General features: G+C 37.9%; 2 long non-coding RNA genes across 3 annotated transcripts in view; one reads left to right on the top strand and one right to left on the bottom strand.

The window, feature by feature from the left end:
- Window positions 1–16087, bottom strand: part of LOC120381411 — a 47305-nt gene extending 31218 nt beyond the window's left edge. The window contains exons 1-2 of the long non-coding RNA XR_005588049.1: window positions 15976–16087; window positions 5928–6016 (exon numbers count right to left, since the gene is read on the bottom strand). This is a non-coding gene — a long non-coding RNA (uncharacterized LOC120381411). The remainder of the gene's footprint in view (window positions 1–5927; window positions 6017–15975) is intronic.
- The window catches only part of LOC120381401, a 143382-nt gene that overhangs the window by 65730 nt on the left and 53279 nt on the right, over window positions 1–24373 (top strand). For both annotated transcript variants that reach the window (XR_005588047.1, XR_005588048.1), the window contains exon 5: window positions 22653–22716. This is a non-coding gene — a long non-coding RNA (uncharacterized LOC120381401). The remainder of the gene's footprint in view (window positions 1–22652; window positions 22717–24373) is intronic.

The following is a 24373-nucleotide window of genomic DNA, read 5'->3' as shown; positions in this document are numbered from 1 at the left end:
TCCTGAGACTCAAAAACCAGAAGGCAAATAAAAGGAACCAAACATTTTATTATTTTTTAAATCTCATGATTTTTAAGGCAGTCTCATGATTTGGGGATTTCGGATAATAGTTTTTGAAAGCTTGGGCTTGGTTGTACTGTATGTAAAATTTAACAATAGTTGCATATATAAAGATCACTAAATGTTGTCTTTAAAAGTTTGGTTACTGGTTTTCTTCTCGTATTGAAATCAGACTGGAAATTTTATTTTTGTCAATCTATTAACATGTTTGGGGAGAAAAAAATTGCCATCTGATATCTTCACTATTTGAGTCCCAGTAGTTTACAGGTATCAGAGGTAATTATATATTCCTTACTATATCTATAGCTCCTCATCCCATATTCTGTTGTTACCTAGAGCAAACATCAAATGAAATTTATAATGATTGGTCACCTGAAATAGACTGAATCACTGATAAGGGGAAAATACTTTCCTGATTTACAGGCGTGCAGACTTTTACAATTATTTATACAGAGATTTGGCATGAATTTTCTAACAATAGGACACTGTGCATCTAAAATTTTTATTTCTATATTAAACAATACAGCAGCATGCAATAAAAACTGAGCCGAAGAAAGTGAAATACAAGCCTCATATTAGTGATATGCAACTATAACTTTTGTGGCTTTGGCATTGTTTCAGCATGTATAAGTAGAAAAGATACTAACTTGTTTATTGTTTTAGAATCCCTTAATCTGTATTGCACAAAAAATCTGTCATATATCCAGAGGAGGAACATATGCTTAGCTTTGAGTAGATTTCAATATCTAAAATAAAATTTAATCTAAATATATCAGATCCCATATTTTGTAGATTAAATTAATATCTTCAAAAATTATTTTATTAATGTATCCCTAAATACACTTTTACTCTGGCTTTCTTAGAGATTCATAAAGTCACTCATTTAATTTTCATAATATGAAGCAACAACAAACAATAGTTCCTGAATTGTCTCAAATTTATGGCCAAAAGGCATTTCTCACCAGTGTTAATCTCCCAAACCTCTCTGCGAAGATTTTAAAATACTCTCAATATTGACAGGTTTGTTTTCTGATCAGTTGCAATACAACAGCTCCCCAAATAACAAGGAAAATAGAACTGTAGAAAGAAAAGTGTGGGTAACTTTGCTAACAGTAATGAGTTAAAATATTTTCCATCTATTTGTAAAACTAGCTTGCTGGAACCACTGCTAGCTATAATAAATTTAAGAAGTTAAATTAGAGAGGTTTGTGTGCCAATTCTGTCTTCAGACAGCAATATGTTGTAAAGTTTGTAGATTCTATTAACTCATGATGGTTATAGAATCAAGAAAAAGACTTTTTCACAGAGAACAAGTGATTCATATATTTATGGTATATTTTAATTATATCGAGACTGGATTACCATAAGATTTTGAGTAGGGGTTGCCAGATGTTGCCACTATTCATCAAATATACTCAGACCACCCCCTAATATTCTCAAACAGGGATGTAGTAGGTTCTTCATTGGCTTACTGAATATCAGTAGATGAATTTTAAAAGGGCTACAGCCTCAAAAATATCAGGATATTGCTGAATGATAACTCCAGGGAGGGAGGAAGATGCATGAAATCCAAAGAAGAAACGCTTACTTCATAATATGAGAAGGGAAAAATGATTGAGGAGAGAGCCCCAAAATCACTGTGTGTGTGTGCAGAAGGGGGAGTCCACCTCCCTTAACAATGCTACAGAGAGTGGGGGAGGGGAGAATGCCTTTTGCGGCACACTAATGATGGGAATAGGCAAGAGCCTTATCCTCCCACTCTGAGTACTTTAAGCTGTTTTTTGTTTTTAAAAGATTGATGTCCCAACCCGTCAGTTGGATCAGAGCATGTTCAACTCCACCCTTAACACAGTCATTCCTGGAGCAATGGGGGTTATTGTTATTACTGGTTGCATTGTACCATTCGTATGTGCATGATCTGGACAATAAAATAAGAAAATAACTTTTGCCCCAAGAAGCTTACAGTGAATATTTCACATGTACTGTAACTGATAATGTGTTTGCTCGGGAAGGAGGGGACACAATGGAGAATGGAAAAAGTGACAAATGCTCAGGGGAGAACATAATGAAAGGGCTAAAAGCACACAGTTTGTGCCTATTTTGTTTTATATTTCTTTATTGCTGAGCTTATTCTTGTCATTGTTAAATGGATGGATTTTATTTCAGCTATCTTCCTCTATTGCTCTTCAGTCCCACTTTTGCAGGCAGTGCACGGGCTCAGTAGTCTGCGTGTGTATGGTTGGGACAGTAAACATAGAAAGTGGCAGAGAATAGAAAGAGGGGGGAGATTTTGTCCCTCCTACCTGCAGGGTCACAACTTCCTAACACATCATTTTGTTTGGGAGTTTTTCATCTTCTAGAGCAGGCTGACATTTCTTCAGTCTGGATCATCTTGCCTTGGAGCCAGCAGTCATTGCCTCTCAAGAAATGTGGCTGAGGTCCACAGCTATAGTGTGCTGGATTGGATCCAGAGCATTTAAAACTCTTGGTAGCTTTCTTTTGTCACTCAAAATAAGCTAAGGATTACCGGGACTAAAATTTAAAGGAACAACATTTTGCAAATATTGCTAAACACTAGATTTTTTAATACAGTGTAGTTGTATTTTTGATGCAGTTTTATTTAATTTTTGCTTGAAAATTCAATTCATTTCTGATCCCTGTTGCTTTCACATTATTATGGTTACACTTCATAATAGTCTGACTGTAGTCACACTGTGGTTATGCTTTTTGATAACTAACTACCACTTATTCTGAGTGCGTATGTATACATGCATGCATGCTCATGCATGTGCGGAGGATTGTCAAACTGGCAGATATGTCTAAAATATATTTCCTTCTGTGAGAAAGATGCTAAAGTGCTTGTGTTTCATTTCGTTTAGATCTAGGTCAGAAATCCTGTCCCATGAAAGTTTGTGAGATTCCAAAACTTTTCCCATTCTACTTTAGGGTGGGGAGGAAGGAGAGCCATCCTCCCAAGAATAGTCAATAGCCCAGTTGTTATGGCACCAGCTGGGATGTAGGAGACCCAGGTACAAGTTTTTGTTCTGCCTGATATCCACATTCCAGGAGACTGCCATTACCAGCCAGCTGCAGAGTTACAGGTCTGTCACATCTTACGCTGGGGTTACATTACGCAGTCAGTGCGTAAAGTGAAAATCGCGTATCGTCAAAATTACATTGAGTGTAATGGCGGGCAGATTCGCACTACAGGAACAGTATTACAATTGTTGTTTTTCTCTTTTTTTTGTTTTTTTTCTTGTTTTTGCCGATCGCGTAAAGCTGAACTCGCACATGTTAAATGCGCCTAAGATGCGACAGACCTATAGTCAGTCTCTCTCTTTCCCAATGAATATTTAATTATTTATACAAAGTGGAACAGTTTCAGCAGGAGACATGGACAAACACCAACCCCAGAATAACCTGATGGGTATGTCATATAATGGGGATATAGGGAACGACAGGTTCACATCCTTGCTTTGGACCTCCCAGTTGATTGCCCTAACCACCAGGCTAGTCTGGGGGACTCACTCTCATTTTGACCAGAAGTTCCGCCCTTGACCTGAGGAAACTTTTCTGAAGAAAAGCCATTTTGAAACATTCCTAACCAGCTCTGTTTTCTTTATAGCATGCAACATGTGTGCACTGTCTCCCTGTGGCAATAAAACATGACAAATGTTAAATGTAAAACAAACAAATTATTTGAGGCACAAATACAGATATTAAGCCCTGCACACATACCTATTTCAAATCTGTGCTTATGGTAGTTATGATGTTGCTCACTCTGGCAAAGAGACAGTAACTCAAATTTCTCAGGCTTTTAAGGAGGTTGTAATTATCTCCCATTTCAGTTCACACGCAGTGCTAATTAAGATTTTAAATAATGGCCATAGACTTCTTTTCCTTTTTGGAATCTTATCAGAGAGTTATTTCAGACTTCCTTAAGCGCTTGCAATGCACCTTTAAAATTTTAGTGCTACATTTTTGTATAGTTATAGGGCTCCACAGTGTTTTTAAAACTATGAAGGGTCCTGTGCTGTAGTTCTTACATAACCCCCACACCTCCTGGGTGTGGTGCTTTGTCCCCTCTAGTGGCACCAAGACTACTTAGAGATTAATGAGTCTGCTACAGCCTTAGCTAAGGGCCATGTGACTTTTAGCTCATGCAGTAGAGCAGGGATCGGCAACCTTTGGCACGCGGCCAATCTGTTTACCTGTCGCATCCACAGGTTCAGCCGATCATGGCTCCTACTGGCTGCATTCGCTGCTCCAGGCCAATGAGGGCTGTGGGAAGCAGCACAGGCTGAGAGATGTGCTGACTGCGGCTTCCCATGGCAGGTAAACGAACTGGCCTGGCCCGCCAGGGTGCTTACCCTGGCAGGCCGCAGGCCAAAGGTTGCCGATCCCTGCAGTAGGGGTACATGCATTTAGCTTCAGAGGTCCCAGATTCGATGCTGCCCGCCGACAACCAGTGTCTGTTGGTGTTACACTTACACTAGTAATTCATACATACACACATAGGTGCTGATTTCCCCTTTGCCCGGTGGTTGCTCGACCCTCCTGGCCCTGCTTCCTCTCATCCCTGCACTTCCCTTGCCCTGCCCCCATTCCACCCCTTCCCCAAGCTCCCTGCCCCTTCCCGCCCCCATTCCACCCCCTTCCCCCAAGTCCCCGCCCCTGCCTCACCTCTTCTCCACCTCCTCCCCTGAGTGCACTGCATCCTCGCTCCCTCCCCTTCCACCCAGAAAGTCCTAAGCGCCACCAAACACTTGTTAGGTGGCAGGAGGGCGGGAAGTGCTGGGAGGGAGGGGGAGGAGCGGGGACGCAGCGTACTTGGGGGGTGGGAAGAACGACGCAAGGAGCGGGGAGCTTGGCTGCCGGTGGGTGCAGAGCACCTGCTAATTTTTCCTCATGGGTGCTCCACAGCACCTATGCATACACGAGTAGTTCCATTTACTTCAATGGGATTATTTTATTAAGTAAGATTTACTCGCATGAGTAAAGGTTGCTCTCTTGTGTCTAATGTTGTGGAAATCAAGTGGAAAATTTAAAAATCTGGTTCCTAAATTTAAGTAACAAAACCCTTTAGGCACATTGTAACTGGGCCAACTGCCTCCCATGCACTCCCTTGTGGCCTAGGTCAAGCCACAGAGAACTTGCCTCAGTTTTCCCTCTTGGACTAGTCAAGGAACTCAGAAGATACTGTTATCCATTCCCATCCCTTCTTGGGTTGTGCTTTATTAAATTAACAAACATTCAAAATAGTTTTCAAGTCCACCCAAAAGTTCACACAAACAACGGATTTTCGTCCTCCACCCAGGCCTTCCTACCTGGGGCCTTTCCTGCTTTGGCAGGCCACTCCCAGGCCCTACTGGTTGGAGGCTTGGTCCTAACTCTCAGGACTTTCTGCTAGATCCTGCTCACTTCCAGCAGTCTCTGATCCCTGAGCATTGCCGTATAAAGAGCAGTAGCAGGCTGCAATCATCCTGATCTCTCCTAGGTGTGGCTCATTCTGTACTGAAGGTTAGCTAGCCCCAGCCCTTAATGGCAAGCCACCCCATTACTCAGCTAAATGACTAGTTTGAATTTTCAGAGTTAATGAGCACCCACAACACCTATTACCTTCATAATTTGGAGTGTTCTGCACCTCTGAAATTGAGGACACCTTTCTTTTGGTGCCCACATAAGGATTTATGTGTTTAACTTTGGACAGTCAAGGTTGGAAATTTTGTTCCTACATTATAAAATTCAGTTTTCTTTTAACTTTCTTTTACATCACTTGCAAGCATGTATTTTTTCCCTCAAACACAAACACCATTCTAACATCAGCCAGGAATCAGAAATATTGTGGATCAGTATTACCTCCTTACCTGATACTCTATCTGTTCCAGATTGTCCATCACTACCATAGTGTTCTCTATTTTTTAGAACAGAATGTTTCTAAAATGTTGTGATAAAGCTGAGGAAATAAAATAAAAATATTAGGGGGAGGGGGATGGGAAGGAAACAAAGCACTAAATTTACTTTAGCTCTTTGAGAGTCAGCATGTTAGTTAGAAAAGTCTCATGCAGACAGAGAATTAGTATGCATTATAATTATATATTATATTTTGAACATTCAAGAGAAATTTTCTTATACAGATTTTAAATGTAATTTTACTTATTTGTAAAACTAATATTTATGAAAACTATTTGTGTCCATATTAACAACAAAAGTAATGGAATAATTTTCTCTCTGTAAATATACACACACGCTTATACAGACTTTTTCACTTACAGGAATCCTTTAGAATGTAAAATCAATATCTTACACAATCAGCAGCCATTCTGCAAGAAGATATGAATTTTGAGACTTGGTAGTATAGCTGAAATGTTGATTTATTTTCATCCTAATGCTTTTGCCTCATCCTATAAATAAGTAAATCTATTTTTTATGAAACATTCAATTTAACAGATCATCAAATGATTAATTTTCTAAAGACAGCACTTTGTAGGTTGTTGTTTGATGTCTTTGTTAATATGAAGAGGCTCCATGAGTTTGGTATTATCTGTGACACAGGAAGTATCAGTGTATTTCCCCTAAAAGACTAATTGAAACTGAGAACAAATTGCTCCTACATTATAATCCTCTTCACTACGAAGAGTAAGAAGAAAAGGGTCATATGTTGCCCTTGGTTCATATAAGCATCTCCTAGTTGACAGTAACAGGAGCTTCACAAGTCTAATAGAAAAACTTTGAAAAGCATCTGTCCCACATAAATGTCTTCAAGGTTTTAATTCTGCAACCTACATCTATGCTGAGCAGGTCTTATTTGTGTAAATAATCAGTTGTGGCCTGCAACCTTTACCCACAATGGATGTGAGTGACTACGGAAAGCTGGCCTTCATAAGTAGCATGGGTTGTCTGGTTACATAACCAGACAAGCATTCAAGGGATCTGAGATCAATTCCTGGACATACAGCTTCTTTTGTGACTTTGGGCAAGCCACTTAGGGTACATTTACAGAGCAAAAAAAACCAGCTGCAGTGAGTGTCAGAGCCGGGTCAACTGCCTTGGGTTCATGGAGCTTGTGCTGCGGTGCTAAACGTAGCAGTGTAGACATTCAGGCTCAGGCTGGAACCTGTGCTCCGAGACCCTCCCACCATGCTGGGTTTCAGAGCCTGAGTTCCAGCCAAACCTGAACATCCACACTGTTATTTTAGTCCTGAAGCCTGAGCTCTGCAAGCCCGAGTAAATTTTCCCTGGCTCTGACACTTGCTGCCACCTATCTTCTTTTGCTATGTAGACAAGTGTGTCTGTACCGCGGATCTCCATCCGCAAGGGGGTTAATAATACTTACTTTGTGTCCTCTCTATTTAGACTTTAGAGTCCAAAGTTCTCCAAAACATGTGCCGTATCTCTCGCTCTCTCTGTCTTTACATATATATAGCCTAAGCACTATTTGAGCACTATTCTGTACAAGGGTGAATTTCACCCACTGAATGGTATTTATGTGGGTAGGCCTACTACTCCTGTAAGTACATACTACTCACATTTTGTATTGTTGAGAATATTATTATTTATATTACAGTAGAATGTAAAGGTCCCAGTCAGGATGGGGGAAGGCTCCATTTTCTCATGGATAAATCATATGAAAAAAATGACATGAACAGTCTACAAGCAAAAGATTGATACAAAAGACTGAATTAGAGGGATATTAATTAATCTTCCAGTGGTGAAGGTCAGAGATATTACTTTGAGTCACAAAATAAGTTAATCAGTAGACTTAGGTGTATGCTTGTAGTAATTATGCATGTCAGAGTAATGGCAGTAATATGGAGATGTTGTTAGTGACTCCAGAATTAAGGCTGTACTGAGATTGGCACTTCAAGCAGGACTAAAATCCTTCCTTTTCACATTTTAAATGATCAAATTTACTTCCTAAAGTGAATACATTAACTCTTCACTGCACATTAAATTTTCCATCATTCCTACTCCCCCACAAGATTAATGAATTTGTCAAAGAAGAAAAAAAATATTTTTGAAATATAGCCTTAAGAATCTTTTTGTTTTGTTTTCCCCCCTTTTCTTTCTAGCACAAGAATTACAAGCCACAAACTTTGAACTTTAGATATACCACCTTTCAAAAATTTTAAATAAAACCGAATAATAGTTATTCTCTTAAAGCTCAGCAAACAGCAACCCACATATTCCACGCACGTCCATTTTTAACCCCCTCATCCCAATTTTTTTTTTATCCCACTCCACTTTCACACCTTGGTAAATATAAACACTATACTCTTGATAAGTATCAGCATTAAAAACGGAATGTGAATGGAATTGGGAGCAGGACTTTAAGGGATGGCATATGGAAAAGCAAATGATTGACCCATAGGTAACTTTAAGAAAAATTCCCAAGTTAAAGTAAATTTTGAGGACAGAGCAGAGGCATGGTGGCTGGGGGAAAGAAGAGAAGTAAAGTTTTTATCTGTATTTAAATTAGGTTTTATCGTACTGAAATAAGTCAAAGAAATGAAAATTTTGCCTACTAATCAGTTACAGGATATAGCCAAAATAAATTAACTTGATGATAAGGGAATAAAAAAAATATGGCTGACATAGATCCCAGGGTAATTATCCCCATCAGTCAACATTTTCGAACATACCAAGAAGTACACTTAAAAAAATGCCATGCGAGAGAACTAAAATATTTAAAAATAAATGCTAGAAATACATGTAATTAGGCTGCTGAATTACAGTTAAATACTTTTTAAAAGTGTGTGATATCAGAATACTTTTTCAAGTGTGCTGGTGTATCATGGGTGTAGCCATGGGAAAGCAAGTGGTCCTGACACACACAAATCTGACTTTTCATTTACATTTACAGGGGGAAAATTGTAGAGGCACAATGGAAATATTTCAGAGTGGTAGCTGTGTTAGTCGGTATCAGCAAAAACAATGAGGAGTCCTTGTGGCACCTTAAGAGACTAACAAATTTATTTGGGCATAAGCTTCCATGGGCTTTAGTGGGTTTTAGCCCATGAAAGCTTATGCCCAAATACATTTGTTAGTCTCTAAAATGGAACTATTGTTTTTTATTCTATTCTAAACTATATAGGTTCTCATACCTCCCTAATTACTGTAAGATCTGAGTGCTTAATGCACTGCTAGAAGGCAATATAACTTACAGATATTGCTTAATGCATTACTTTTACAATATGACGCTTTTAGAAATGTTGTTGAGCTCTTTAATTCTTTCATACATTAACTGGGCGTGCTTGTGGAAATGCAAAATAACATCACAGAAAAGGACAATATTGATGCAAATGATATTCAATCTGCCAAAAGATATGATCTAGAAATTTTGTCTGACACTGCAAAGACATCAGGAAATTAAGGATAATAAAGTGTTGTCATTGAATCCAGGAAAGTTGCCATACACCTTTAGGACAATTAGAAAATGTACATCACAAAATAGTTAGAGAGATAATCTCTGCTTGGACCCATTCTGGGCACCACCAAAAATTATACAAATCTGGTGCCCATGGTTATCAACCAACTGGTGTACCTGTGTCTGATTTTCTTAGAATTCACTCAGACAAGGAGACAGCAGTTTCAATGGCATGTATCCACAATATGACCTTCTCTGAAATCTGTGGGGCTGCTATGTGGAATTTGATTTACATTTTCATTGTGATTCTTTCAACGTGACAACAAGAGCAGATTCTGGTTTTGGTAGGTCAGTGCTTCAGTCACGGTTTAAGTAGCAGGGGTCCCCACTTAGCCAACGAGGAGGGATGGGGCCTCCTAAATAGGGGGAGGAAGCCATGCAGGATTCTTATATGGACCCAGAGTAGGCATGAAGTTAAGCAATTAATAAGTGATTTGCCCTCTTTAGAATATGTGCATAAACCAGAACCTGCAAGGGAGGTATATGTTTGAATTAATTTGATGTAGTAAATGACTGAAAGAACCAGAGGGGTGGTTGAGTGCAACACATGTGCAAGGCCAAAAGGGGCATGCTGAAAGACAGCACCCCATGACAATCCCTCACATCCAAGCATCTTCGACAGCAGAGAAGGACAGGTGACTTGACTGGGTGGAACTCAGCAAAAAAGGATACCCTCTTTAGACTTGCTCAGCTCTGCTGCTCTATGCATACTTTGTGCATAGCACCATGAGTTATATATATTGTACTGATGTACTTTTTCTAGAAGATTCACACTTTTATGAATGTTTCCTTCTAATTCACAATCACATGGTTGACATAAGCCATTTGATAATAGGTTTTCTAGATTCTATCTCTGTACTTTTCATCAAACTGAACTGTTCTCTAAATGCTGCATTCTATTTCTCTCCTGTATGATAAAAGGTATCCAGACTGGCATTCCAGAAATCTGCTTGCTGTGTTTTGGTTGTCATTTGGTGCTTAGACTACAAGTAGTGTTTACCATAGTGTTTTAGGAAAACACTTTTCATGAGGCAGGTATTTAAGCAAATATGACTCCATCCCTTAACAAAAGGAAAAGAATGTGTTTGTTGATTAAACAATTCAGGCTGTTTATTTGCCTGTCATACTGGAAGGGTTATGAAGAGGAGAAGGGGAGAGTATACTCTACAGGAGATCCCACTCCTTATGACTAGACTACTAACCCCTTGAAATCACCATGTCATGGTGATCTTGCTTCTGCCAAAGAAATTAGTATAAAATGCCATTCATCACCCATTAATTCAAGTTCTAGTGCAGTAAAACCCAAAGAGTTCACCCTGATCGAATGCACATTTCTGTAGAGCTCCCACCCCTTAAGTCCCTGGAGTAAGAGACCCAACCTAATCATGGGATCAAGATCTCTCTAGTGATGGTGAGAGCGCACATTGTTCAGGCCCACCACGTTGGACAATTCTTAGTTAAAACGAAGACCATGTTAAACATTATTATTATTTATTATTAATTGTATTTATATTGTGGTAATATTTAGTTGTCTCAGCCATATGGAACAGGACCTCACTGTGCTAGGTCTTGTACAAACACAAAGCAAGGAAGGTTGTGGAATACCTGTCATTGGAGGTTTTTAAGAACAGGTTAGACAAACAGCTGTCAGGGGTGGTCTAGTTCATCCCTTGGCCCACGCTGCTTCCCGCCACCCCCATTGGCCTGGAATGGTGAACCGCATCCAGTGGGAGCCGCGATCGGCCGAACCTGTGGATGCAGCATGTAAACAAATCGGCCCGGCCCGCCAGAGGGCTTACACTGGTGGGCTGCATGCCGAAGGTTGCTGATCCCTGGTCTAGTTATACTTGGTCCTACCTCAGCTCAGAGGGCTGGACTACATGGCCTCTCGAGACCCTTTGCAGACCTACATTTCTATGATTCTGTGAAAAAGACGTTCACTGCCCCAAAACTCAACACTCTAACTCAACACTCGTCCTCTATCACGAAAAAGAGATCTCATTGAAGGGCTGAGGTACTCTTATAATGGGAAATAAAGGTGTGCAGATTACTCCTACAAAGGAGAAAAATCTCTCTCATAAATATGACACATCTCAGTCTTCTGAAATCACTCTTATTCAATTCAAGTGTTGAGTGAGTGCAAAAAAGATTTTTAAATTAATAACTGAACAAGTTGTGATAGCTGCATTCATTTCACAGTTCAACATATTTCAAGATCTTCAACTAATCATTATATGGTTATTTATAATCCGTGTCTCACTTTGTCCGAATCTGTGGCTTTGTGTTAGTTGTCAAGAGTGAAATGAAACTGTCTCTTAAGCGCAAGTATGTTTTCAGCTACATTGTAAGCTATAATAAGGTTCTATCATCCCATCAGGAAAACAATTTGATAATGCCGAACTCACAATGTTCTTTCCCAATAGCACATGTATGTAATATCTTGAAATTTAGTTAAGGATACTTGTATTGACATGGCTTTTGATTTTATTAAATCAGTGGGATTACTGACTTCATTTATTTGTTTTAATAAATTTAATCTTTATTTTCAACCTATTATATATAAATAATGTGTATTATTAATATCATTATTATTCATTTTTATGACTATAGCATCTAGGAGCCCAAGTCATGCATACACAGCATATAGCAATAGGAATATATATCTCAATAGATACACGGTATTTCAAACCACTTGTGGACATTAGAGATCCCATGATACTTTGTAAGATGAGAGCTGTTAACCCCAATATCCTGGCCAGACAGTATTCCAGCTCAGGTAATTAAATATTGTACTAGCTACACAAATTTGTGTTGTATTTGCAGTTGGATACTGTTTTTTTTTTCTACTTTGTACTAAACCAGGGTGTGTTTTTTATGCACATGTGCACAAGCAAATATTCATTGTGGAGATGCCATTGACTATGGTATTTTTCTTCAGTTCTTGTCCTGGAGGATCTTAACGCAGTTTACATATAGTATTTAAATTTCATAATTATATTGACTATGGCACACATACTGCTGAAATATGAGCCATCTGTGGACCGAAATGTGGCAGCCGAGCTGTGTACTGCAATACTATAAAATTGTGTAGGACAAGAACTGAAAAAAATACTGTGCCTGATTGCAACCACAACATGAATCTTCAGTAGGTGAGATGTAATTATCTGGGCTGAAATTTTTAGCTAGGACTTTGGGGCTCATGCTTTTAATCTTTCAAAAAAGTATTCTGAGGTGTTTGATGTCCACAAGTGCTCAGCATCATTTAGATCTCATCTTGAAGATAGCACTTACAGCTAGTTCTTGCCTCTGCTACTGACATGTTGCATGATATTGATTGAGTCATTTCACCTCCTCATGCTTCGTTTTCCCTTCTATGAAATAATTATAGTGATTCAGTACCTGCTTACTTTTGTAAAGTGCTTTGAGATCTATGGGTGCAAAGTAATATTTAAGAAATTTTATCATTCATTTTATTTATGAGACTGAAAAATATATTTATATATAACTTATTGCTTGTAACCTATTGCTGATTACAATCACACAGGCCCATTGCCCAGCAATACAATTTATACAAAGTTCCATTAAATGAAGAATACTTGTTATTAATATTACATTACCCTTGTTCTATATATTAAATGAAAAATTTGGTAAATATAAAATTGAAGTAAATAGTACTTGTAAAAAATGGGGAAAAAATCACTATATCACTGTATAGATAGTGAAATTCACTCATTGATTTTGTGTCTAATCCTCTATGGAGTCTGAGAAATGCACATGAAATCCTTGAATCCTAGAGTTGGTATTTGGATTTCTGATTTACCTGAGATGTGGGAGGAAATTCATAAAATCAGACATCCCTAAATGTTTTAGTCAGATGAGAATGATTTTGAGTGATAGTTCAGCAGGGCTCTGTAGTAATTTAGATCTGCTTGACTGATTACAAACAATAGCATAATTATAAACCATGAGTTAAACTTGCCCACTCCGCCTTCAGCCACATTACTTGTAAGACCAGCTGTTACCAGTAAAGCAGAAGATACTCAAGCATGAGAAAAAATGGCAGAATCCCAGTAGATCCACAGCTTACCAAGGGCAATTTCTATTTAACTCAGTGGATGATGTTTGTACATATTTGAAGGTAGAATTGGACAGGTAATTCAAAGGCACCTACTATCCCCATTGGTGCATGACGTATGTAGGTCTAACTGAAGACCTCAAGTGTTATTGTCAGGCCTCAAAGTGTTTGTTATAAATGGAATCCAGGGTATGAATCTGCACATAGATCCAAAAGAAATGGGAGAGATTAACAGAAATGTAACAAGAGTTTATACACAAATGTGAATAGGTTGTCATACAGTGCATTGATACAAGTGGAATGAATGCTGCATCTCATGGACAAAACTTATTTTATGAATGTTTCAAATGCTGAAAGTAGAAATAAAGGGTGAAAAAAAAATCTGTTGTGAAGCTTTTCCTGTTATCCATTCTGTCAACATTTTGCCAACACAATGTTAAGAGCCATTAGGAAAGGGATAGAAAATAGGACAGAAAATATAGTAATGCCACTATGGTACACCCAAGACTTGAATACTGGGTGCAGTTCTGGTCACCTCTTCTGAGAAAAGATGTATTAGAATTGGAAAAAGTACAGAGAAGGACAACCAAAATGATTAGGGGTATGGAACAGCTTCCATATGAGGAGAGATTAAAAAGACTGGGATTGTTCAGTTTAGAAAAGAGATGACTAAAGGGGGATATGATAGAAGTCTGTAGAATCATGAATGGGTGGAGAAAGTGAATAGGGAAGTGTTATTTATCCTTTCACATAACAGTGAAATTAACTGGCTGCAGGTTTAAAACAAACAAAAGGAAGTACTTCACACAGTGCAATCAACCTGTGGAACTCTTTGCCGGGGGCTGCTGTGAAATTCAAAAGTATAACTGTGTTCAGAAAAGAATTAGGTAAGTTCATGGAGGATAGGCCCATCAATGGCTATTAGCCAAGATGGTCAGAGATGTAACCCCATGCTTTGGGTGTTCCTAAACCTCTGACTGCCAGAAGCTGGAACTGGATGACATGAGATGGATCACTCAATAATTGTCTTGTTCTGTTCATTCCTTCTGAAGTACCTGGCACCAGCCACTGTCAGAAGACAGGATACTGGGCTGGATGGATCATTAGTCTGACCAAGTTTGTCCATTCTTATGTTCTCATCATCCATTTGGTTCAATATTTTATGACAACATAACACTCCTCTGTTCAGAGCACTCCTCTGATGTGATCTCCTGTTTCTGCTGAAATAACATCACTCTTTTGTATCTAAAGGATTATTCCTAATAGCCCAGGTTTTTGAGAGAAGCAAAGTGGAGGAAAACTTGCTATTTGTTTCACCTCGGTGGTGTTATGGCACTGCAGCTATGCCATACTCAATGGAGAGCTGCTTCTCTGCAACAATTGCAGCTCGTTGCAAAGAACAAAAAGGGCGCCTTTATTTGCTGTAAAGTAGAACTTTTAAAACACAGTAAAATGGCATTTGGGAAGGTTCATTTCAATTTTAGGTGGTTGACTGATCTGACCATGTTTGCCTCTTTTTCTTCATTAATACCTGTATTTTGTTCTCACGTGCCTTAGGGGAATGGCAGTTCTTCAGACAAATGCCCATATTTGTCTGTGAACAAGATTATTCTTGCGTGTCTAAAAGTATTTTCTATACATTATTATTTGCTGCTGTTCTGTTAAACAGTCTGATTCCTTCTACAAGGAAATAGACATAGTATCAGGAGACTCAGGTGACCAATCAGATCCCACCTGAATTGTGAATAGTCAAAACAAATCTTGCAAGGGTTTGCAAGTAGCCCATAGACTGAAATTTGGAAGACAAATTTGTTTAAAAGCTTGTCTGCTCTTGAATATTTCAAGATCAGGAAAAGGCTTTAATTCACAGTGAATATTATGTATGATGAACAATGATACAGACTCTTAACAAGGAGTCTCCTGCCTGTTTAGCTGTAGCTGGAGGATTTAATTATGTGGTACTAACCTTAAAAAACATAGAAAGATGGGAAGGCATACATCCATTTGAAGAGACGATAGAGGAGGCAAGAAGTTAAAAAAAGGTTACCTTGCTGATTTCAGAGCCTTCAAAGTCACTCTTTCATATGTTGCATACATTTTACAGTCACCTCTGTCTCCTCAGTATACCAGTCCCTTGCAAGCTGTGGTCTGCAGAGCAAAGGTTTTTAACTTCCTTTCGTAAAGTACCATGCTCTGCTAAGATGGCATATATAAAAGTTGTCATGATTCAGAGAGATGTTCCCTTCCCATCTTTCTCCTTCTCATAAGGAGGGGAGTCTCTATGGGTTCCTACAATCCTGGTTGGGACTCCAGTAGCTCTGCAGGTGCCAAGATGATGAAAAGCTACTTAGAGCTTTACTATGACTGGAATCCCCAGCACAATCAAGCTTCCCCATCACCACCATTTTCTTACTTATGTTTGGGGTAGCAGGAATAAAGTTCTCCTGTTCGAAGTCATGGTCCTTCCCCCTGCCTCCATGCCACAGCTGCCTGCTCAGGCATGGACAGGACCACACACATTGGTGCGTACTGTTTTTCACCCTTTGTGACATCACCACATTGTTTAATGGGTAGGGCACTCATCTAGATCTTTACCAGTTGTCTGGCATGCATGGACAAAAGCGTCCTCATTGAGGACTAGCCACATGTGAAGGTGCTCTTCTATCCAGAAAAGTGACTCTAAAAATGGTTGTGTGGATTCATATGTTGATTATCTCTCAAAGACTCCAGCTCAAATTAGCTCCGTTTATAAGTAAAATATATTTTGTTTTGTGTATTATTTTCAAACACTGCAAAACTCCCACTGTGGTCTGAAAGTCAAGCTCTTTTCCTTTATTTTCTTGCACATCACCACCATTTTGCATGCCAGAATTTGCCCTTTATCTGTTTTACCTGGGCAACAGCATCTGTCTTCAAATTAAACTATTAGTTACACCTGTGTAACTGCACTGCAGGTCAGCGGGGTGGCACTGGTGTAACAAAAGGCTTAATTTGAAGACATTATTACCGAGGATATAATTTGGCCAACAGAATCTTTAGGGCTAATGATGATGTGTAAGACCCCAGCTTCACTTTCATATTCCTAGCTGAGTTTGAAGCACTGGCAGTTAAGAAAAAAGATATTTTGATTTATCACAAGAGTAAATTAGATGTGAAAGTCACTGACACAATAAACATGGAAGCCCAAGCTGCCTTTTTCACAGAATCACTCCTTAGGTTACAGTCACACTTTAAGTTGACTGGATCAACTGTTCTTGAGTTGTTGGTGAGTCTGAAAATCTGAAATAATAGTACTTAGGCTTACAGACTAGTTTGCATTGGGAGAGCTCAAAGAATTTTATGAAACAAGGTACTATTGTGCCCATTTTAACAATTGAGGCACAAAGAAGCTACATAACTTGCCCAAGGTCACACAGTGAAGTAGGGTCTCTTTACAGTGAGTTCAGAGGCCCAAGACTGGAGAGTTTTTAAAAGGATAAATGGTATTTTTCCCTATTAATAACTAGACATGGGTAAGGCTTTTCCTTAACCTTTCAAAAAGGTTATCTTTGGGCTGAGACCATGCATGTGAAATTTCATTCTAATGTGGAATTTGTTTGTGAAAGCTTAGAAGGAATAACTACACTACCACAGGAGGGTCCAGATGCCATCCTAGTACGCCAGGGTGGAAAAGAGAGGGAACTGTTCTTTTTCAGGGGCCCTTAGCTCTGGAACAAGATCCACTCATCTCTCCGTACTAAAATAGCCCTGATCTGTTCACTAAGCCGGGCACACTGTAAGGTGCCTTTATTTTCAGTGGAGGGAAGGTGGTTGATGTATGGTGGTGGGGCGGTTTAGGGGAATGGGGGAGATTTATGAGGAGTTGAGTTCTGCACACGGTCACAGGGTAAACTGCTATTTAATGTTATTTGTGTTTGTGTTGGAGGCCCTTAACACTTTGGATCGGTGTCCCTTTATTATTATAGAAATTCAAAGAAATAACTTGAGGTTTCAGTTTTAATTCTAACATTCACTGTTGCAAATCCTATATACGGTGAGTGAAAGCGTACAGTGGGTGGGAATGCATGTGTATGTGTACATTCAATACGTGTTTTACACAATGTGACAGATCTGATCAGGAGTGGGGAGGGGTGGCAAAGAGAGACCCTTTGATTGGGGTCTTTATTCCTGCTTCCTTAAGGTCAGATGGTTGGGATTTGTGGAATCTCTCTCCTTTGACCCTTCCATTCAGTCATTTCTTCCTTTGTAACATATCCAAAATCCATCTTTTCCTGTTCATCCTACTATGACGATCATCCTCTCTGCCTTGATAATTTTCTGCTTGAACTACTCTCACCTTCTTTCTGGTCTTCCTGACAACCCCCTCAGTCTACTCTGTTCTGTCATTAAACTCCTCTTCCTCTCTCACTGCCCTAGCTAGACCTATCAGCCCTTTTCATGAATCCTTCCATATCCTTTCAGCATCAGTTTCAAAGCCCTCATCCTCACGTTCTTGGCTGGTACTGTTCTGCTTCCTCTCAGCACTGGCTGCCCACCATTTTTCTGTTCAGACTCTTCTCTCCTCCAGTTCCACCTCTATTACCTCACTGTTCCTTCTGCCTTCAAGGACTTCCATGACATCTCCCATGCTGCCCACAGAGCCTGGAATGTCCTTCCTGGTCCTTTTCTCCACATTATAACCACCCTGTCCTCCTTCAAATCCCTCATCAAACCCCCTTCCCACACTCCCTCATATAATGAACCTCTGGTATCCTTAAAGTAAATAAAATGAAATTAAAAATGTAATTATAAAACAAAAACAACCAGGGGTGCTGGAGCAATATGTGTAGTGGGAGTGCTGAGATCCATTGAACCAAACTGTAAACCCTGTATATGATAGAACCACTTCAAGTCAGGGAGCATGGTAGCACCCCGCCCAACCCCCTAGTTCCAGCACCCACGAAAACAAGAATGTTAAGATGATAATACCCTACCATCCTTTAAATCCTGTTACCTTACTGTGTTTTCCCTCTCCCTCTTCCTTGTCTGCTACTTCCCCCATTGCCTTGCCATGTCCTAATCAGTTTAGATTATAAGCTCTTTGGGGCAGGGATCCTGCCTTTTCTTATTATGTAAAGTGCCAGGCACAGCTATTGTGCTATGTACAAATATTAATTAATAGTAAGTTTGGAGGTTCCTCCCCACCTCCTTTTCATTAATGTAGAAACTATGAACATTACTATTTTTTAACATTTATATTGCAGCAATTCCTGAAACTGAGGTAGGAGAATTGATTTGATTTCTGTTTGTTCACACCATTGAACTCCAGATAAATTCTCTTAACTAGCCTATTTTATGTCCTGTAGAAGTGTATCATAGTTGGCATTTTTATTTGGCAGTCTTGTGACATCTTACATTAGAACAATAGATGGGCGGAATAGAAAATATAGATTTGAAGCTGGGGAACTATATCAAATGCTTGTCTATTTAATAACTTGTATTTTTTATAAATCCAATCTGTATTTAGGAAAGGGGACAGTGCAGTTCTCAAATGTGTTGGTCTGCAAACTTGCACACCAGCTGTCCTAGTCAGTAGTGAAGATAACAGGGCTAAGATGAAGGTATTCATGCTATTGGAAATACAGCTAGCTTTCTCAGGAGACTGCTTTGAGGAAGATTGCAGCAATATTGAATCCCCACTGTTACTCGTGGGTATTGCTGTGCACATATATAATTTTTGTTAGATAAAATCAGGAAGTAATAAAGGGGGGGGGGAAGAAGAGCTGTGAGATCTACTATATACTATGTTTTATATCTTAAGGAGAAAAAATATCCAGGGAATGTTGCTTTAATTTGTTGGGGGGGGGTGTGTGCTGCTTTAAATCAGAAAACTTGCATTATCTGTACTATATACTTGCATTATAGTAACTCTTTTAGTTTGGTAACCATTTGGGTGTGTTATAAAGTAAAGTTGCAGAGTAGGCATGTTTACTAGACCTTTAATTGCTACATTTAGTAGAAAGGCTTTTTTTTTTTTAAACGACAAGAAGCCAGAGTTTGCTGTGCAAATGAAGCAGGCTTCGCAAGAATCAGATTCACTTTGGACGACTCTTCACATTCCTAGTCATCATTACATTAGGCAGCACAATTCCATCTCTGGTTGATGGGCAGAAAAAGTGGGCAGCCTGCCAGGTATACGTTTCCATGGCTCCCAACCCCCAAAGGTGATGCGTTTTTCAGCTAATTCAATGAAGAGTGGGCTGAACTTTGGGTATAAACTAGACAATAGCTGCCTTCGCAGTATCAGCAGAATGGTTTATGGGAATGCACTCCACATTTGGCAGAGAATCATGTGACCCTACGGCTGAGATTTTGTGATGGTGCCAACGGAGACTTGGAAAGCAGCACCCGTTCTGACTTTTTTCCTCTTTTCTTACATGGCTCAGAAAATGGTGGATCTTAATACTTGACTTTAGCCAGACTCAGCAAGCGATTGAGCTTTGAAGCACAACTTTGCCTTTATTCTGGCTTTTTTGGCACACCACCAGGAGGCTGTCCCTTTCACGCCTGATAAACTCTGCTGCTTATCTCTAACTAGGAAAATAGATAGATAGATAGATAGATAGATGTATATACAGAATATTTAAACTTAATAGAATTTTAAAACTACATGTTCTAATTTTTTTTTATTGCTGAACTGTGGTTTATAACAATCTTTTTCACTGTCTGAAGAATAAAAGTTCTTACTGTTTAATGAACAGGCGTTTGAACTGGGCAAACGGGGCGACAGCACTGAACATGAGATCATTGCAGCATAGTGTAGCAAACTGGCACCCTGCCTTTTCACCCCTTTGCTTCGGCAGATTTGTGCAATCCCCATTTATAAAATCAGCACAGGGGCTAGATGAATTCTCTGGTCTCTTCCACCTCTATCACTGTGCAGGCACTTGCAACAAGGATTGGTGCAGCTTTTGCGCAGTGCTTTGTGCTTGGAATTCCGAGAAGAACGAAAAAGAAGACAGGCATCCTGGTCCTATTCCGAGAAATAACAGGAGCCTAAGAAGAAACAAATCTGAGTTTGTCCTAGATACAAGTGTGATGGAAAAAATGTGAATCTCCTGCTTCAAAAAAAAAAAAATCTGGCATGTTTAACTACAGAGACATCAGGATGTGTTAAAGCTTCTTAAAACAATATAACTAAATGAGCCTAAGTGATTGTTTATTTTACTTACCAAAAAAATCTGTATTTTATTTTATTATTGCTTAAATAGCAATATTTGGCAGTGGGTGAAAACGTACCTTTCATAACAGGTATATCTTATTTTTCTTTTATTTTCTTTTTTTCCATTTTAAACATGTTATTTTGAAACTGAGTCCTTGTGTATCAAATTTACCGTAGTCAACCAATCACACCTCTTTTTTTTTTTAAACTAACTTTTTGTTTCACTGTGTTTGATCTTATACTGCTAAAAATAGAAAAGTAAACAAACAGGAAAAAACAGAAACTATATAAATAAGTAGTTGGCACATTTTATCTTAGCTAAGCACTGAAAGTTACTCAAAGATTTTAATGGTTTATATGTATTCAGTATAAGCTTTGGTTATCTGTAAGAAAATGGGTATTTGGAACTGGTTGTTACGGAAAGTCCATTCTTTTTTTATATAGTGTGACTCATGCTTTCAATTCCTAAAGAGAGGAGTGGGGGGGGGGGGAGGTGCAAAAAGTTAAAGCTGTAGGAGAAGATCACTCTTGTAAGCAGTATATCAGAGCAAAGTTATTATTGAGTTGGCTCACATACAATCTTACAATTTGTGTTTAAATCCATTACAAAGAGTTCAGTGTAATAAGCACAGGGAAAAAAGGCACATTATTTAAAGTTTCATGCAGCAAGCCTGGTTTGCTGCTAGTAACAGTGCCTATTTTAGGATGTTTGGTAAATCAGCACTTGTCCGTGAATAGTTGAAACAGTGCTTAAGATACCCATTCAATATTTTTGTGAGAAGTGCATACAAAGTTACTGTAAGTTTAAAGCACAGTGCTGTGTCAGCAGATCAATTGTTTCTTAATCATTTTGCCTGTCTTTGGAAATAAATTACTAGGCAATTGGAACAATTTGTAATAAAATTCATTTTACCTGGCAAACAATGAAAGTGTTGTCCAAATCAATATTTTTTATATATTTTCAGTATGACTTTCTTCAGTCTTCATCTATTCTTCTGAATCTTTTATTAAAAAGTCCCTGGACAGAAAATACTTTGAGACATAAAATGTGTGTTCATTGAAAACTTTGATTTTCTTATTTTAAAAAAACTGTAATTTTTTGTTTCTTTTCTTATACAAACTTTATAACCATCTTATGGCTTTACGAAATATATTTAATGAAGTTTAAACATGTATTTCACAATTTATAGATTGCCAGTTGGATAGCTGATCTAAGACTACCTGCTGAATTGTGCTACTTTATATTTTTGTTGCTTTGCAGTGAATTGTGGGAAATTACTAAATGGAGATCATATATGTATAGGAAAGATATAGCTCTAGTCACCTATATTAAAAAGAACAAATTTATTGTGATTTCCCTCCAATACTTGCATAAAAATAACTACATATGTCAATAATGTTTATTCATATAATGGAAAACCTATTCTTGCATTCTAAAGAACATAATTCTTTTTGTAAATTTAAGCATAGCAATCAAATTATATATTTTTCTGAGTTTTTACAAAAGTATCTTTTTAAAAATTATTGTAAGTGTAATTGAACTTAACTGTCTCCAATATTTTTATATTAAGTTCCATGCTAAATTAAAATCAGATAAGCATCTTTAGGCAAACCTTTTTTTATTTTCTTCCAGGTATGCGCTTCTGTTTTTGGAATTGTTAATACAATTTTAAAAATTAGAAAAAAAAAAGAAAGAAATATAAATAACATAGTCACTTTGCCTAAGTTTGTGTGGCTCACTGCATGTTTTGCCAGTGGCCTTCAGAGGGGCGTTGGTTTTAGATCTTTAAAATTATGGTTGCTATCCTTTTACATATTTCATGTTCTAAAAATACTTTCACAGAATAGACCTTCTCATTATTTCTCTCTTAATCGTTTTCTTGTTTTAGTGCCAGGAAAAATTAAAACGGAAATGAAAAATGAAGAAGTTGGTTATACCAGAAATCAGTGAAGGTAATAAAGTGATCTTCTTAAACATTTTTACATATATAAAATAAACAAATATTATATATATATATATATTTTTTTTTAAAAATAAACAAAGCTGCGGGCAAGAACACTGAAAATTCTAATGTAAAAGCATTGTCTTTTTGTTAAAAGGGAACGTGACAAAAATAATCCTACAGATATCTATTAAACTTTTTTCTTTGATTGTTTTCTGTTGGGAATAGTGCACTACTGGTTGTGTTTATACTTTTTTTCTATGCAGCTTTAGACTAAACTGAAAAATCAATATATAATTTAGATCTTTTACAATATATATGAAATGCAGTGACCAATGTGGGGTTTTTTTATGAAATGTTAAATACCTCTCCGTCATTCCTAGAAATGGAAATATCTGAGAAGTACTCTCCTATAGCATCCATTAGAATCAATCAGTAAGAGATGTAAGTCAGTATCCATGCATTTGATAGTATAAGTATTCTAGGCATAGGGATTGGCTTTTATGACAAGATATGTTAACCCTTTTGCTTCAGCAGAAATCATGTATAAAGTTTTATTGCTCTTGAATGCACACGTTGTACATAAAATCATAGCAAGTTTAAAACACACATTTCTAGAAAATAATTTGTTTAAACGATTACAAAAAAACCCAAGTAACATATTGTAGATGTTCTAAGATTTAATCCACTAAATTATTCAAAAACACAATGGTCATTCACAGGCATTAGATCATTGTTGTCATCAAACTAGAAGTATTTGCTGCAATTTTCCAGATACTGAACAGAGTATGGGCCTGATCCAGTATCCCATTGCTAGCAGTACTCTCACTCTCTTAAATGAAAATTTTGCGAGATTAAGGACTACAGAGTTAGGCCTTTAATGGGAAACAATTTAAGGTGGATACTGAAATCTAGTTCAGATACAGATTTTCAGCTGCAGATTTTCAACAACCTACTAAAACTAAATCATCTCTACAGCAGTTATTTTAACAGGTGCACCTCTGCTGCCAATATTTTAAAAATACATTTGTAGTTATGCTGTTTTAGAATTACATTCATTTATCATATATTGATCTTTAAAATATTGAGATGAATTTGCATTCATGTAAAATATTTAGATTATAAAAACATGTCTGTCTGTCTTACCTGTTGAGTTACTGAATATTTCTACAAAGGGCCTATTTGGATGAGGCACCATACTTTGGGTCAGAGAAAATAAGGGTGAATTTGGTTTATGAGTTAATCCTGAAGTTTTACCAGGAAGCAATATTGTTTGGAATTTTAGTGAACAAAATATATAAACTAATTTCTGGGGGGTTATTTTTATATGCTTTGCTTAATAATCAAGTTCTTAGTAAGAAGTACCTGTAAGCATTGTAATATGATGAAATCTCCAACCAGTCTTGGCAGTGTTATATGTTGGAGCCCAGCTCTCATACATGATGGATTTTCAGATACAGTGGGTTGATTTTCATTGTTGGTTTGTAGTACGTTTCATATTCAAGCATAGAAGCCAAACGTATATTGTTCATATTATTTCATATCTAATTATGGGACCCAATCCTGCATTCTTTGGGTATGCAAAACTCCTATGGAAGTCACTGCGAATTTTGGATGCACCAGTGTTACAAAGTTTATGCAAAATGGTGTTTATTCTGATTACGGAT

Source organism: Mauremys reevesii, linkage group 1 (assembly GCF_016161935.1).
Source record: "Mauremys reevesii isolate NIE-2019 linkage group 1, ASM1616193v1, whole genome shotgun sequence".
NCBI classification, from domain to species: Eukaryota; Metazoa; Chordata; order Testudines; family Geoemydidae; genus Mauremys; species Mauremys reevesii.
The sequence above is the reverse complement of the archived record's forward strand: the minus strand, read 5'-3'. Positions and strand labels throughout refer to the sequence as shown.